Source organism: Phalangium opilio, unplaced genomic scaffold (genome assembly GCF_054372755.1).
Source record: "Phalangium opilio isolate 3A_F unplaced genomic scaffold, DU_Popi_V2 ptg000540l_1, whole genome shotgun sequence".
NCBI lineage: Eukaryota > Metazoa > Arthropoda > Arachnida > Opiliones > Phalangiidae > Phalangium > Phalangium opilio.
The window spans coordinates 2,619,692-2,634,193 of record NW_028324244.1 but is presented as its reverse complement, the minus strand read 5'-3'; the positions used below and the strand labels follow the sequence as shown (position 1 = coordinate 2,634,193).

The following is a 14,502-nucleotide window of genomic DNA, read 5'->3' as shown; positions in this document are numbered from 1 at the left end:
CAGGATCTCTCGTGTAACATAATTTGAGCCAAGGATACATCTATCGGTGGGAGGGTGCAGCGAAACTGATGTCGAAATTTAGGAACAGAGGGGTGCTATAGGGGTCATCATAAATGTCAAAGTTGACTTGTAAAAGTTAAGGCCTCGGCGGCGGCGCGTTTTCCAACCGATCATCTTCCTCCATTATTCGATTTACGATGCTCGTAAAAATTCGGGTCCCAAGGAGGAAGAGAAAAAATAAAGATTGTACCGAGAGCCCTGGATAAGAATGGCTGCAGCGCCAATGAGGAATCATTATTCCAGAAGCGCCTGTTGCCAGAATATGAGAAATACATTGGGATGAGGATGAAGGAGGAAGGAGGAAGATGCTGGAAATGGATGAGACGCTGAAAGATGATAAATGACGATCGTGTCCTAGTGACGTGAACGGCAGACGAGCTTAACAAACAAAGGAAGTATACCCACACTTCCCTCACCCCTGTCTTCCCGCCCGGTGCCAAAATTACCTTAATGTATGCCCGCTAAATTTTGTTTTAAACCGATTTTCAACGACATCAGGTATCGGCCAAGGCCTAACGCCAGAAGAATTTGATAAATTCAAAGTTGTTATACGAATTTCCTTCGTCAATATACGGAAGGAATATTAAGCTTTATTTTTTCATAACTTTAAGTTTATCTTCTTCGGAAAGAGATATTTTTTCTCCGTTAAACCTTTCCCCCCGTCGTTCCTCAAATATGGAATTTCCATATTAACAACCCTGTCAATCTCTATTCTCAGAATCTCCGTGTCTAGCCACTCTCGAGCCCCCTCAATGTCCCATAAAGGACTCGCGCCGGTTCATTCCGAGCGGAATTTGCAGCACTAAAGCTACATTCCCACTCGACCGAAAAAACCCGGCGGAAATCACACAGCCAACGGTAGAAATTTTAACTTACGCCGGCGTCCGGCGGTAGACCGTTCACACTACGACTGAATTTTCAGTTTGGCGATAGATATTTTTGGGTCACGTGACAGAATTGAGTTTTTTCCACAACATCTATTTCACACTCTGAATTGCTATCTTTGTCCCCTTGTCGCTTAGATCGTAAAATCTATATCTATATAAATCAAAGTCCTGACTGACTGACAGACTGACTGATAATCAACGCCCAGCCCAAACCGCTTGCCCTAGAAGGCTGAAAATTTGCAGGAACGTTACTCATAAGTAGCAGGCGCGTACTAAGAAAGATTTTTCCAATCCGCCACCATCTTAAAAAATGGCGCCCAGAAATGTAAAAACTCTTCTCTATGCAACAAAGTCCGCGCGTTTCACTCAATTTCACAGATATTTAGTACACGGGTTTCCTTTAACCTATAGACGGGCTGAATGGTATTTTGGGTGCAATTTGTTGCCATCTTTTTAAATGGCGGCCAAAAACTAAAAACCCTTCTTTATGGAATAATATCCGCGTGAAAAGTAATAAAAAATGTCCCGACGGGCTGACGGGCAACGCCGAGTGCCTTCGCTCCTAGAGTGCTACAAAAATATTAGTCATCAGTAAAATCTACCCATTCTTTGTATCATTTTGATGGAAGTTCTTATTACACGTGAGCGACGCCGCGGGTAACAGCTAGTAAGGGATATTTTCATTCCTTCTCAGTAAAGTCTTCCTTATAATTAACATCTTATCTCTTTTTACTTTCGTAAGTTTAATTTTTCTTTATTGGTGGTATGTTTCCGATAAGCCTTGGTCAACCACAAAAAAATGGCGGCTATCAATCGATCTCGCGTGTGCGTGCGCTCTTGAAATTTATGACGTTGTCAGTGGGATAATTTCATTGGCTGAGACACCGGCGTAACGCCGAACACGACCGAAAAAATAGAACACAACTTACGCCCGACAGAACGGTAATTCCGTCGGACTCGGCGTAAAGATTTTTCGGTCGAACCCCTTTCTGCCGGGTTTCCGTCGTGTTTTCCGTCGAGTGGGAATCTAGCTTAAGAATAACGCGTTACAGTGTTTTCTTTATTTTAAAAGAGCCGCTATTTAGCGTGGGTCTCAATTTTTTCCCAATTGCAAGCGCTGCGAAATCCACGGGTCAAATCTAGGGGATAATTTCCCTTTTCCAAGGGATTCCCAGCTTGGAAACCTCAATCTACGCTTTAGGTTGGCCACGTGTAAAGAAGATAAAGGACCTCCCATCTCCTTAAACGCAATCGCTTACCATATCGGTAAAAAAAATTCGCCATGCACCATCCATCGTTCGCCGTGTATTTATGAATAGAGTTTTACGTCGAAAAGAAGGGGAATTTTTCATACTCCGTATCTTAAATCTTTATTCACTCTTAACTCGTGTACAAATTTTAGTAAAGATCTGAAAATCTGAAAGGGAGAAGATGGTTGGTTGGGATGTTAGATCCCATCTTCCACGCAGACCTATCTGAGTGTAAAAGGCCGAGAAATAGGCCTATTTTTATTCCAAAGAGGGAGTATTGGGCTCGGGATACGTTACTGTAGAGTGCGAGCGGAGGAAAAAGAAAAAAAAAACGCGGTTGAGTTAGGCTTAGCTATAAAAATAGCGTCTGAAAATAGGCGACCCAAAACTAGGCTTAACTCGACGCCTTCATCTATTCCTTTTCCCGCCCACTAGCTCTTTATATAAATCCCGCTCGTGGTCCACCACCCCCGAAACTTAACTTTGTTCGCGATGCGGCTTGTAATACCGTGGGAAACTAGTCGGGCTAGTATTTTCAGCCGGGGTTTCTGGAGTTTTTACATTATTCCACGGGCCTCCGTGGGCTAAAATCCCCGACGGGGTGAACTTTGGGGAGTACGGGTGTTTGGCTATGGAGACCCTTTTTACTATCATCGCGTGTGGCTAGGGGGCTTTGGGTCGCTGGCTGGTACACCCTCTTGGCTATTTGGTCCGGCTTTGCGTCCTCCATATTTATGACCTCCGGGCCAATCCGCCAGGATTGCCCCGAAAAGATGGTGAGTGTCCGTGGAACCGTAAAAGACCCGTCCTGATGACCTTTACCCGGAATGACGGATGCATTTCGGCCCGAGCATAGAGGGGGATACGCCAAAGGTTTTTTTTCCACAACACCCCATACTCATAGTGATAAAGTCCATTAGTTGAGGACTTAAATACTTTTCTGGTTAAGGATACGTACCAGCCTCGCTTAATTTAACTCTAATTTCTAATTGGACTCCGTCTGGCGTTCCCTCTTGACGCCAGGGAAATAACCTAAGAAGAAGGCCTCCCATCCTATGCGTTGATTTCTGCGCAAGTACTTAATGGACTGGTCAATTCTTCAAAAAACTAGAACTTCCTTGGCGTGTTTCTACTAAAATCAAATTTATACGTCCTGATCTGATATTCATGTCGCGTTTAATATCATACTTGACGGAATTTCTTGATCTACAATATTCTACATCCATTTATGAACTTCTCGCTCGTCTATACTGGGCACTGCAGTTAGCGACCACCATCTAGGTCTTGCGCAAAATCTTTATTTTCTTTGAAAAAAAAAAAAGGAAAAACTTTTTTCTCTCTCGGCTGATGTCCATACTTTCTACTTCCTACGTAACTTCCGCCATTTTCTTTTTGGGGTGCGTGGCGCATTCTCACACTTTACTAAAGTGGAAGCGATATTACTTCCCATTTAGCTTATAGCACCTCTCTTTCTCTCTTTTCTTCTACAAGCTTTCGATGGCCGTAGCGTCCATGGAAGGAACCCCTTATACCAAACTATAACGGGATTCTTTTTTATTCCCCCTCCTTATGGTTTGGTGGGTTCGGGAGCAATTGGGTTAAATCATCGGGTCTCTTTTTTATTTTTTCCTTAAAAAGTTTTCCTTATATTGGCCTGGTATACGTGTGGGCCTTATGCTGGTAGATAGTGTTAAGAACGAACCGGGGTCGATCGTAGTTCAACATTTTTTCCTTCAAGAAGCATTTTATGATCGTGTTTGAACATTTTTTACACTTTTCTTATTTTTACTTTTACTTTAAAAAAATGTGATGGGTTTTCTTCATCGTCTCGTGAATTTTCTTGGATGGGATTTGATAAAAAACGTTATTACCCGCGGCATATAATGTAGCTGGACACGATGACCTATTAAAAATATAATAATACCAGATGCACGCATGCGCGTTGATACCACCTACATTAATATTCTCATTGGGAATGGACCATGGTACATTCAAAGTAAAGTCAGTTTGCAAAGCTCCCAAGAGAAGGGGATGCCCTATAATTTTTAGTTCCTTATACAACATTTGCCAAAAGGAAGAGGGTGCATGAACCACTCCCGAAGTAACAAACAGATCGCTCTCTAGGCGTCGATTCCCATTTATTTCTAGCTCCTTCCTTCTTGTACCTACGTAGCTTGGCCTCCGACTTACTTTCTCTTTGGGAACACTTTTTTTTCTTCTGCTTCTTGGAAAGAGTAAGATGGGCTTAAGGCGCCAAAACTTGGCGCGAAAAAGGAAAGAAAAGTTAAACCGCATCTCCTTTAGGGAGTCATCCTTTACGTCTTTTCCGCTGAAAGCTCTAGGAGATACGGATTACCTTTTTCTGAAACCTATATCTACTAAGTTCCCTCTTTTGGAGATTTCCCGCCATACCCGGGCGATTTTTGGTTGGTTAGCTAACGAATAGTATAATTTTAACCATTTTAAACGAGTATATTTTAATCGGGTTTCAAATTTTAAGCGAGTTTAAATTATAAATTTGATATTTCTAAAGGTAATATTAAAAAGAAAGTTTCTTAACTACTACTAAATAGCTTTCTTAGATTTGGGCGGGTTTCTTCAAGTAATTGGGCTATCATTCCGAATCGGGTACCCATGGTCTTAGGTACTTTTATTTTTGCGGGAAGGTTCATTTCATCTATCTATCTATTTCCTTAACTAACATTTACTACTTTTTTCTCTTCTTTCTATTTTCCCAGGATTCCTTTCGCCATTACCCTTATCCGATTAATTCCGCAGCTACTTTTTCTCCCCCTTCTACGTTTAGTTTTCTTTTTGGCTCTTGGGCTTCTTATTTCTTAGCACGTGCTTGCATGGGGGCGGTGGTGCGCTATTATCGGCTCTTTTGATCCCGTCTGCAATATAGCAAATGGGAGTAAGAAACTCCTTCGCCTTTCGCGAGATCAATTAAGCCGCTAGTCGAGGATTAAAATGTAATTAAGCGATGAATGTTTAATTAATTACGCTTTTTTTCTTTCATCGTAATTTCCTGTCTCGCATACATCCAACATTCCTTCAACATATCACGATGTTTGGTTTTATCTTTTATATTTTCCCTTAAGTTCGATATTATTTATTTTTCTTAGGTTATGGTTTTCCTTAGCCGATAGATTTGACCAAAAGGAAGCTGACCAAGCATCGATGGGAGAAAGTGTGGATGGGGTTTGTTCCACGAAGGGGATTTAGAAATTGGGAACGAAGGTCATTAAAGGTTACCCGGTAGAGAAATAAGGGAGGGGGCGCTCGCACGCGGCCGTTCCCGCTTGTTGACCAACCGCCTGGCGAAAAGAGGTCCTCAAACAAAAGACCAGTGGTCAGTAGGGCTTATCCCGCTTACGCTCCTACATGCCTCAACTTCTAAAAGGCAAAAGAGCAAAAAGAAAAATTGGAATTAGAACCCGAATTGGGTCCGATGGGTGGGATATGAGAAGGCCAAAAGAGCAGCATCGATGAAAGAAAAACCATTCGCGTTTTATCCTGGAATGATGTTAAAGTTAAGGATGAGGAAGCTCTGGTTAGGAATGCCTGATACTCGATAAGTTTCCCCTTTATTAATTAGGTCAACTGGGACGAACCTATGGGGGATTCGAATCTAATAGAAGTTTCTCCTCATCCGTGGGTTATTTTCCTCTCTAGCCCATCTAGGCACACATAAACCCCGGGTCGACTATAGCTGACCGGTACTAGTTAAATTTGACCGGGCAGGAAGCTAGCCTCCTAGCTGTAGCTCCGTATTATTTCGGCCAACTCTGGTAACGAGTTTATACCCGCACCCCTCTTGACCCCTGGTACATTTGCCGGCTTTACTCAACCTCCCCCCCCCCACACACACTTTTTTTTGACCTTACCGATAATTCGTTTTGGCAGAGAGGCCGAAATGTTGATGCCCTGTTTGACCATTAAGTTTTGCCCTTTCTCTACAGGGTGTTACGGTGTTTGCTAAACTTAATCATTGGTCAAAATAAAAAATAAATAAATGGGAGCTGAACCCCCAAGGGCTTTTGATATAGAGAAACTAATTTAATTTGGAATATTTAATTTATGGGTATCTTAATTAATGAATTTAATGTTTAACGATATTGTTATGAATTTATAATAATTTCCCTAGAAATTACAATAGATTAAAATAAATTTTTGACGTTAACGGTATTTTTTTTCCAGTGTAGAGTTTAGGGTTAGCTATGGAAATATGGGGGTTTAAACCCTTACAAGAGCGTTTTGGCTGAGCCAGGGTCTTAACCCCTTGTATATTGAGCCGTCTGGATTCAAAGCAGACTAGTCTAGCTATATAAGCTCGTCTCTTGTCTGAACTCCAAAGGTTTCCCCCAAATTTAGTGTATATGGTGAAAATAGCCCTTGGAGCTAGGGAGCGATGGAAAGGGACCTCTTTATGTTAATTGACAAAAGTTTATTACGCAAAATTGGGGAATAGCCAGGACCAGGCTGCATGGCCATGTTAACTTCGTCGTTCCATTTTATTCCCCAAAACCTTATCGTATTTTCAAAACTCGTAATTTCCGTCAGAACCCAAACATTTTGTTATCGTGTTTTTCGATATTATTTTTGTCAACTAAAATTTTTTTTCCGCGTTCTCGCCTCTGGATCTATTATGAATTCTTCTTTCGCCTAATGACCCGTTCGCACTCGGATGCGTAGATTTTTTAAATTAAAACGTTATATTTAAGCTGTTTACGTCCTTTTTAGGTACCAAGGTTTTCTGGGTAATAATTTCCAAATATCATACGGCAAACTGACTTCCATCTAAATTTAATTCGTATTACCATAAGTTTATAAGTGATATGTTCCTACCATAAGTTTATAAGTGATATGTTCCTACCATAAGTTTATAAGTGATATGTTCCTACCATAAGTTTATAAGTGATATGTTCCTACCATAAGTATGACACTACCTATACGAGTTCGTAATGCTACTGAGAGACTTTTACAGCTCGAGCTAGTTCTAGCAGAACGACAAGCGAGAATTGAAGTCCTACACTCGGATGGTTAATTAATTTTGCAGCTAGGACTTCCATCTAGGTCCTATTTAGTCTGCATTACTAAACCTTTGACAGCGCCTGACCAGGCGTCGTTCGCTTTACCTCGAATCTATGACCTTCCTCATTCACTTCAAAATGACAATCTCCAGTTTCTAAGTTACCAGTGACAAACTTAGGGATGGAACATATCTTATGAAGTTATGGTATTACGAGCGCTTTAGTGTGAACGGAGAATAGATATTTTTTTCCCAAGCCCCGGTATATATAACCCATTTGGCGTAAAAAAAAGTGTTTAAAAAAAAAAATAGGAAATATACAAAATTTTTTGTGAGAAAACGGTGAAGAAAACGCGTAACATATTGGTGGTGCGAAGGACGACGACGAGGCGCGTCTTTGCCATAAAGGAAACGCATTTTTTGAGGATGATTTTTCCATCTTTTTGCCCGCTCCTTCTTCTTGGCGAAAGCTTATGTCAGGTCCTTCTAGGATAAAAATCCATGGCTGGACCCGAAACTTGGGAAAAGATGGAAAGGCAGGCTGAAAAACGATAGAAAGCATTATGGCCCGAAGCGAGACATTTTCTAGCAGCAACTTTATTTCGAGACTTTATTCGCTGACGCGGAGAGTTTTTCCTTTTTTTCCTTTTTTTTTTCATACCATATACATGTTTTCCTATTTTTTTTGTTGTTGTTGCTGTTAACTTTTTCCGAAGAAGAATTTTTCCTTATTATTATTTTTTTCTTTTATATATACAGGGTGTTTCTGAAAAGTCCATCACAAATTAAGGGGCGTGTTTATGGGACCAAACTGAGCGGAAAGTACCAAAGAACATGGGGTGTACAACATTTTGTTACGGAGATATGGCCTTCCAAACATTCGCCCCTAAAACAAGGAAATATCCAAAAATGAGGAGTAACACTTAAGACCGACTAACCAGCTTGTTTAAAATTACTAGACAATTTCAATAGCCTTTAATCGAACAATTGATTTCTACCTTTACTAATCAGAAGCGTATAAATGAGTAGAAGTATGCCTACGGTGGTAATGTAAAATTAATCCCAAGTGACATGATGTTTCAAGATCTTCCCAGCACCAAGTAAAATGGTTCTGATTGAAGGGACTTTTATAAGCACAGCGTAAACAACGTTACTTTCAGGAATTAGTCCAAATGTCCACGGGCGGCATTACAAAAACGAGGCAGTCTTTCGAATGATACTTGGACATGTTGGAAGATCCCTGGCTTGTTCCTGTTATCTCAAACCGTAAAAAGCTACGCAAATCTTCATCATCACGGACAACACTCTTGTACGTTAGGTATGACCTTGAGAAAACCTAAAAGGACATCTCGAATGTATTTGAAAAACCCATCTCCAATTAAGGGGCGTGTTGTTTGTTTCCAACAGAGTAAACTCGCCCAGAGAACAATTACAATGCAGAGCCACGTTTCGGCGTTAATGGCCCACAAAGGTGGTCCCAAAAACAAGAACAAACTTTAATTTGTTTCGTTCAGTAAGTGTTTCATGTGTCATAGATAAAACGCCATGATTAATGCACGAAGAAAATGAATTTATTGACAAGTTTTAACATTTAATTGCAACTAGTTACAAAAATTGTTCAAAGTGTTCACCACCCGCGTTAAGGCACACATTAGCACGTCTTACAAATGATTCCCTTACACGTTGAAAAATGCCTGGAGTTTCGCGAATTGTTTGACAGCCGTGAATTATTCGTCGACGTAGCTCTTCAACATCGGGCACTTCAGTCTGATAAACTAAGTCTTTCAGGTGGCCCCAAAGAAAGAAATCACAAGGGTTCAGATCGGGTGATCGAGCAGGCCACTCCACAGGTCCACCTCGACCTAACCACCGCAAAGGGAAGGTCGCGTTAAGATAATTTCGGACCGCGATGCTGAAATGTGGTGGTGCACCATCGTGCATGAACCACATTCTGTTTACCAAACCTAAGGGTACGTCTTCGAGTAGTTCCGGTAAATCGTCCCGTAAGAACTGCAAGTAAGCCACACCGTTTAACCTGGGCTCTAGGAAATGTGGCCCAATTAAATTGTCACCCACAATACCACACCACACGTTTAAACTGAATTGTACTTGGTGACTTCTAACGCAAGTTGCGTGGGGGTTTAGCTGGGACCATTGATGTTTATTATGTAAGTTAATAATACCATCCCGTGAAAAGTTAGCTTCGTCAGTAACCAACAAATCCCGTGGGAAATCGATATCGTTTACTTTAGCCAGAAACCACTGACAAAACGCCGTGCGTCGTGGGTAGTCCGCTGGATTCAAACCTTGAACTTTTTGAACATGGAAAGGATGAAACCGGTGGCTTCTGAGGATTTTCCACACGAGCGTGTGGTTTACGCCTAATCGGCGACCAACTTGGCGGGTACTTGATTCAGGCTCGTCCTCGAAAATGGTGAGAACTTCGTCTTCTACGGCCTATGGGATGGCTCTCGCTCTAGGTTGAGGTCCAGCCGGTTGGATTCGTCCATCTTGCCTCAAACGTCTGTCCACAGCCTCGAACGTCAGTCGATTTGGTAGTCGCCTCTGCGGAAATCTTTCCTGATACAAGCGTACAGCTGCAGCGGCATTCCCCTCGGCTAGTCCATACATTAGGTGCATATCCGCATATTCGGCATTTGTGAAGAAAGGCAATGTAACAGACTTCGTTGAATTATGAGTTTAATAAAACAAACACATGTACGTGAAACCTCTTTTATTCCTTTCTTAAAAAACATAGTGCTCTGTTTTAGTGCTCTGTTTTTTAAGAATAGGCGAAGTTCTCACTATTTTCGAGGACGATCCAAAAACAAGCAGCCGCCAATTGGTTTGCTGATTAAGAAAAAACCACACGCAACTTGCGTTAGAATTCACAAAGTACAATTCAGCTTAAACGTGTGGTGTAGTATTGTGGGTGACAATTTAATTGGGCCATATTTCCTAGAGCCCAGGTTAAACGGTGTGGCTTACTTGTAGTTCTTACGGGACGATTTACCAGAACTACTCGAAGACGTACCCTTAGGTTTAATAAACAGAATGTGGTTCATGCACGATGGTGCACCACCACATTTCAGCATCGCGGTCCGAAAACTTGTCAATAACATTTTCTTTGTGCATTAATCATGGCGTTTTATCTATGACACATGAAACACTTACTGAACGAAACAAATTAAAGTTTGTTCTTTTGTTTGGGACCACCTTTGTGGGCCATTAACGCCGAAACGTGGCTCTGCATTGTAATTGTTCTCTGGGCGAGTTTACTCTGTTGGAAACAAACAACACGCCCCTTAATTGGAGATGGGTTTTTCAAATACATTCGAGATGTCCTTTTAGGTTTTCTCAAGGTCATACCTAACGTACAAGAGTGTTGTCCGTGATGATGAAGATTTGCGTAGCTTTTTACGGTTTGAGATAACAGGAACAAGCCAGGGATCTTCCAACATGTCCAAGTATCATTCGAAAGACTGCCTCGTTTTTGTAATGCCGCCCGTGGACATTTGGACTAATTCCTGAAAATAACGTTGTTTACGCTGTGCTAATAAAAGTCCCTTCAATCAGAACCATTTTACTTGGTGCTGGGAAGATCTTGAAACATCATGTCACTTGGGATTAATTTTACATTACCACCGTAGGCATACTTCTACTCATTTATACGCTTCTGATTAGTAAAGGTAGAAATCAATTGTTCGATTAAAGGCTATTGAAATTGTCTAGTAATTTTAAACAAGCTGGTTAGTCGGTCTTAAGTGTTACTCCTCATTTTTGGATATTTCCTTGTTTTAGGGGCGAATGTTTGGAAGGCCATATCTCCGTAACAAAATGATGTACACCCCATGTTCTTTGGTACTTTCCGCTCAGTTTGGTCCCATAAACACGCCCCTTAATTTGTGATGGACTTTTCAGAAACACCCTGTATATATATTTTCATTCTGCCAACTTTTATTTCTATTCCTATTGTCGGCCTCTAGATGTTTTTAAAATACATATCCGAACCTTACTCTTTTGGTCAAGTTATGGAATAAATTTTTTACATTTCTTAAACCACACGTTTATATTAATATTAGTCTATATTTTTATAACATTTTCTTGACCCATCGGACAAGGTGCTATCTATGGTGACTAAGGGCTGTATATATAATATTATAACGAGAGTTTGAACTGGTCAATAGTCTAAATTTAATCTCTTGTTAATTGGGAAGGGGTTAGTTTTATAACACCAATTATGTAATTTTGCCTAAATTTAAATTTTCGTTGTAATATTGATATTTTTTTTAATTAAAAACTTTTAATGTTTTTCAGAACTCTTTCTTAAATAACTGGGAGAAATAAACCAAATTGAACCACGTGAACTGAACTGAACCATAGATATACTTCCTTGCCTTGGAGCAAATAATCCGACTGTATTGGGTAAGTCTTATATTCATTTACTTGTTCTATCCTATACATTCCTCTCGGTCTTTGGTAATTATAATCCGTCGAATAATACCGAAACGCTGGTGGATATTAAGCCTTTGAATATTATATGGCTATTCGATGTTGAACCCTTAATAACCATTAAGGATAGTACAATATATATCTCAGTGCTGTAGATGTTGTTCCATTATTACAAATATAGCTTTTAGTCTACACCGTGGTACTATATAGTTTCCGGAAACTGGAGCCGAGTATCCGGTAAATTCCACCCACTAGTTGCTACCGAAAATCTCGTTATCTTAATGAGCGTTTGCGTTTAATTAGATCAGGTCGCGACGTCGCAATTATAATTTCACCTTTAAATTTATAATCTACCGAAAGACAAATTTAGAAAAGTCTACGCGACAAACAAAATCTTCAATAGTGTATAGCTAATCTTTCCTGGTTTAATGAAGATACATTAACCTTAAGTTTGTATATCAGAGATATGCGTCGCGTCATACCTTGGGCACTGTACCGGTAGTACCATTACAGCGGCTGATAATTCGGGGAACATGAATTTAAATGTTTTTTTTTTATTTAAAACACTTAAATATCAGACATCAAACTATCTCAAACCATGTAAACATATTTAGCTCTAAAGTTTAGGGTAGAACAATTAAGTTATTTGAGTTAATACGCCAATAGCCAAAAGGGGGCGTTATAGTCTTTGCAATTTTAGATGAAATTCGCGTTGAAACAACTAGAACTGAAAGTTTAAAGAATATATACACAACCAAACTTTTAAACTTTACCATTAAAACTTGCGCTAGACCGTGAACAACTTTAAAATACTGTATTTTAGTATAGTGTATCTCTTTTTCACATTATTTATCACGAAGAAAAGATAGAGTTTCCCTTTGGGCGATAAACTTGTACGTGGTATTCAGATTAATACAGTTAAAACTACTTTGAATTAAACGTATACCACATTATCTAACTACTTATCAGCGCGTTAACAAAGACGCCGCGAATACTCTGATCAAAATATTCTCTAAAATTCGTAAACAGCATGCACTCGCCCGACCTTTTAAGCGTCTAAGCCGTCTCTTAAATCCAGTTTATCCACCCTTCTAAATTGAATTAGATTAGTAACGGGGTTCATGGTAAGAAACTATTGTTTCTCGGGCTTATCCTTCATTCAGTTTCGTTTAATGGACAAACGGTATCAAAGTTTCGAATTGAAAACGCTTTATTACATTGGGGTGCGCCTCGTTGTTAGTGTTAGGCTTGACACTAAAATCCTTCTTATCACTCGTAAAATGCTCCCTTAGTTAAAATGCCAAAGGGTGCCGTGTTATGGCGTATACAACCCTTTTAAGCCTGTTTATAAAAGGAAGGTTAGGAGGAAATATCGAACACCACTTTCCTTGAAACAACGTTTATAATCTATCTTAGCGGAAAACGGCCGTCTTTAATATATTTCAGTCTAAAGCTTTTCCATTTGGTATCGCGCTCCAGAATGATGGTATATAGAATTTCGCCCCAAGAGGAGCGACACTTTGAAAATTATTTAAACTTGTTTACGTATCTCGGGGTGAATTTTACTCTAGTGACTAATCCCTCGGATCTATAGGACGGAGATGGGAGAGTCGGTTAGTCTATCTTATTTGGAAGTTTCTCTTCTCTTCTCTTCTCTTCTCTTCTCTCTGTACTGACCAAGGGTTTAAGCCAAGTATATAAGGAAAGGCGCGGGGTTCGACGGTCCAAAACGAACCCTAGCATTTAATCACCGCCTAATCAACTCGAAGCTAACCGAGACGAACTTATCGAACTTGGGGGAGCTCTAGGAGTTACATTGGAGAAAATGAAGGCGAGGAAGGTCCAAGAAAAACTTCTCTTTGAGAAAACTCGATAAATCTCGGTCTTCCCGATTGTTTCTACTGATTCCATCCCAAGCAAACGTTTCTCCCATTTAAGTATCTTAAAGATTATCCAAGACCACCTCTCAACGATTCTATAAAAGCCCTATTTTCGTAGCTAACATTTAAGCATATAAACTTAGTTGATGATGATTTTACTTATGAATACGTGGCTCTACATACAAAGCGAAAATCGGGCGTCAGATCAGACCTACGGGAATAACGAAAACCTATTTTTGTTTGTCGATATCTCCTACTCAAAGATTGACTTCTTGGTTTTACTTATAGGCTAAGCCTAACTTTGTTTTGAACGTGAAACTGTTAATGTATAGATAAGTGATTAAAGATACGAGGGTGAAATATGAGTGGGAAAAGACCGAATTTAGGACTTTAGCCTTTGATATTATTGGCTTTAATGTAGAAGATATAAATAAGTCTATTAATACCGATACCGATACTGGATCTCGAGAGTTTCGGGGAAAATCTTTTGATCAATCTAATGCAATTTCTAATCAAAGGTTTGTTATAGATTCCCCGATGAGATCATATTGCCATTTCCGAATTAATAATCTCTAAAATCTTTTACCAAACTATATTAAAGTTAATTAAATCTAACTAATCCTTATATAATTACTATTAATGCTCACTTTTGCACGAATTTAATTGCTCTAAAATTCACTTAAGCAGCGAAATTATTTTATTTTTTTACTTTTATCGAAAAAGGGGTCTAGCAATAATTTTTCTTCATCCCAGCTCAGCTCAGCTTCTTTAATCTTAATTCTTTTTAATTATTTTTTGCAACCGAGCTGGAATCGTTGCTTGATTAGAAAACGCAATTTAATTATAAAATAAAAAGTGGAATGGGAGAATTAAAGAAAGTCGAAAAGGCATTCGTTCCTTCCGTAAAAGAAAACCAAATGGGATAAAAAGAAAAAAGAAAG

The 14,502-nt window shown here is 39.7% G+C and overlaps 2 protein-coding genes across 6 annotated transcripts in view; one reads left to right on the top strand and one right to left on the bottom strand.

Moving 5' to 3' along the window:
- Positions 1–14,502, top strand: part of LOC149588633 (ELAV-like protein 3) — a 269,510-nt gene that overhangs the window by 75,886 nt on the left and 179,122 nt on the right. For all 5 annotated transcript variants that reach the window (XM_089862552.1, XM_089862551.1, XM_089862550.1 and 2 more), the window contains exon 3: positions 11,547–11,654. The gene's annotated coding sequence lies outside the window, so the exon portion shown is untranslated. The remainder of the gene's footprint in view (positions 1–11,546; positions 11,655–14,502) is intronic.
- LOC149588635 (cytosolic carboxypeptidase 6-like) overlaps positions 1–14,502 on the bottom strand; it is an 89,236-nt gene that overhangs the window by 57,489 nt on the left and 17,245 nt on the right. The window lies entirely within an intron of this gene.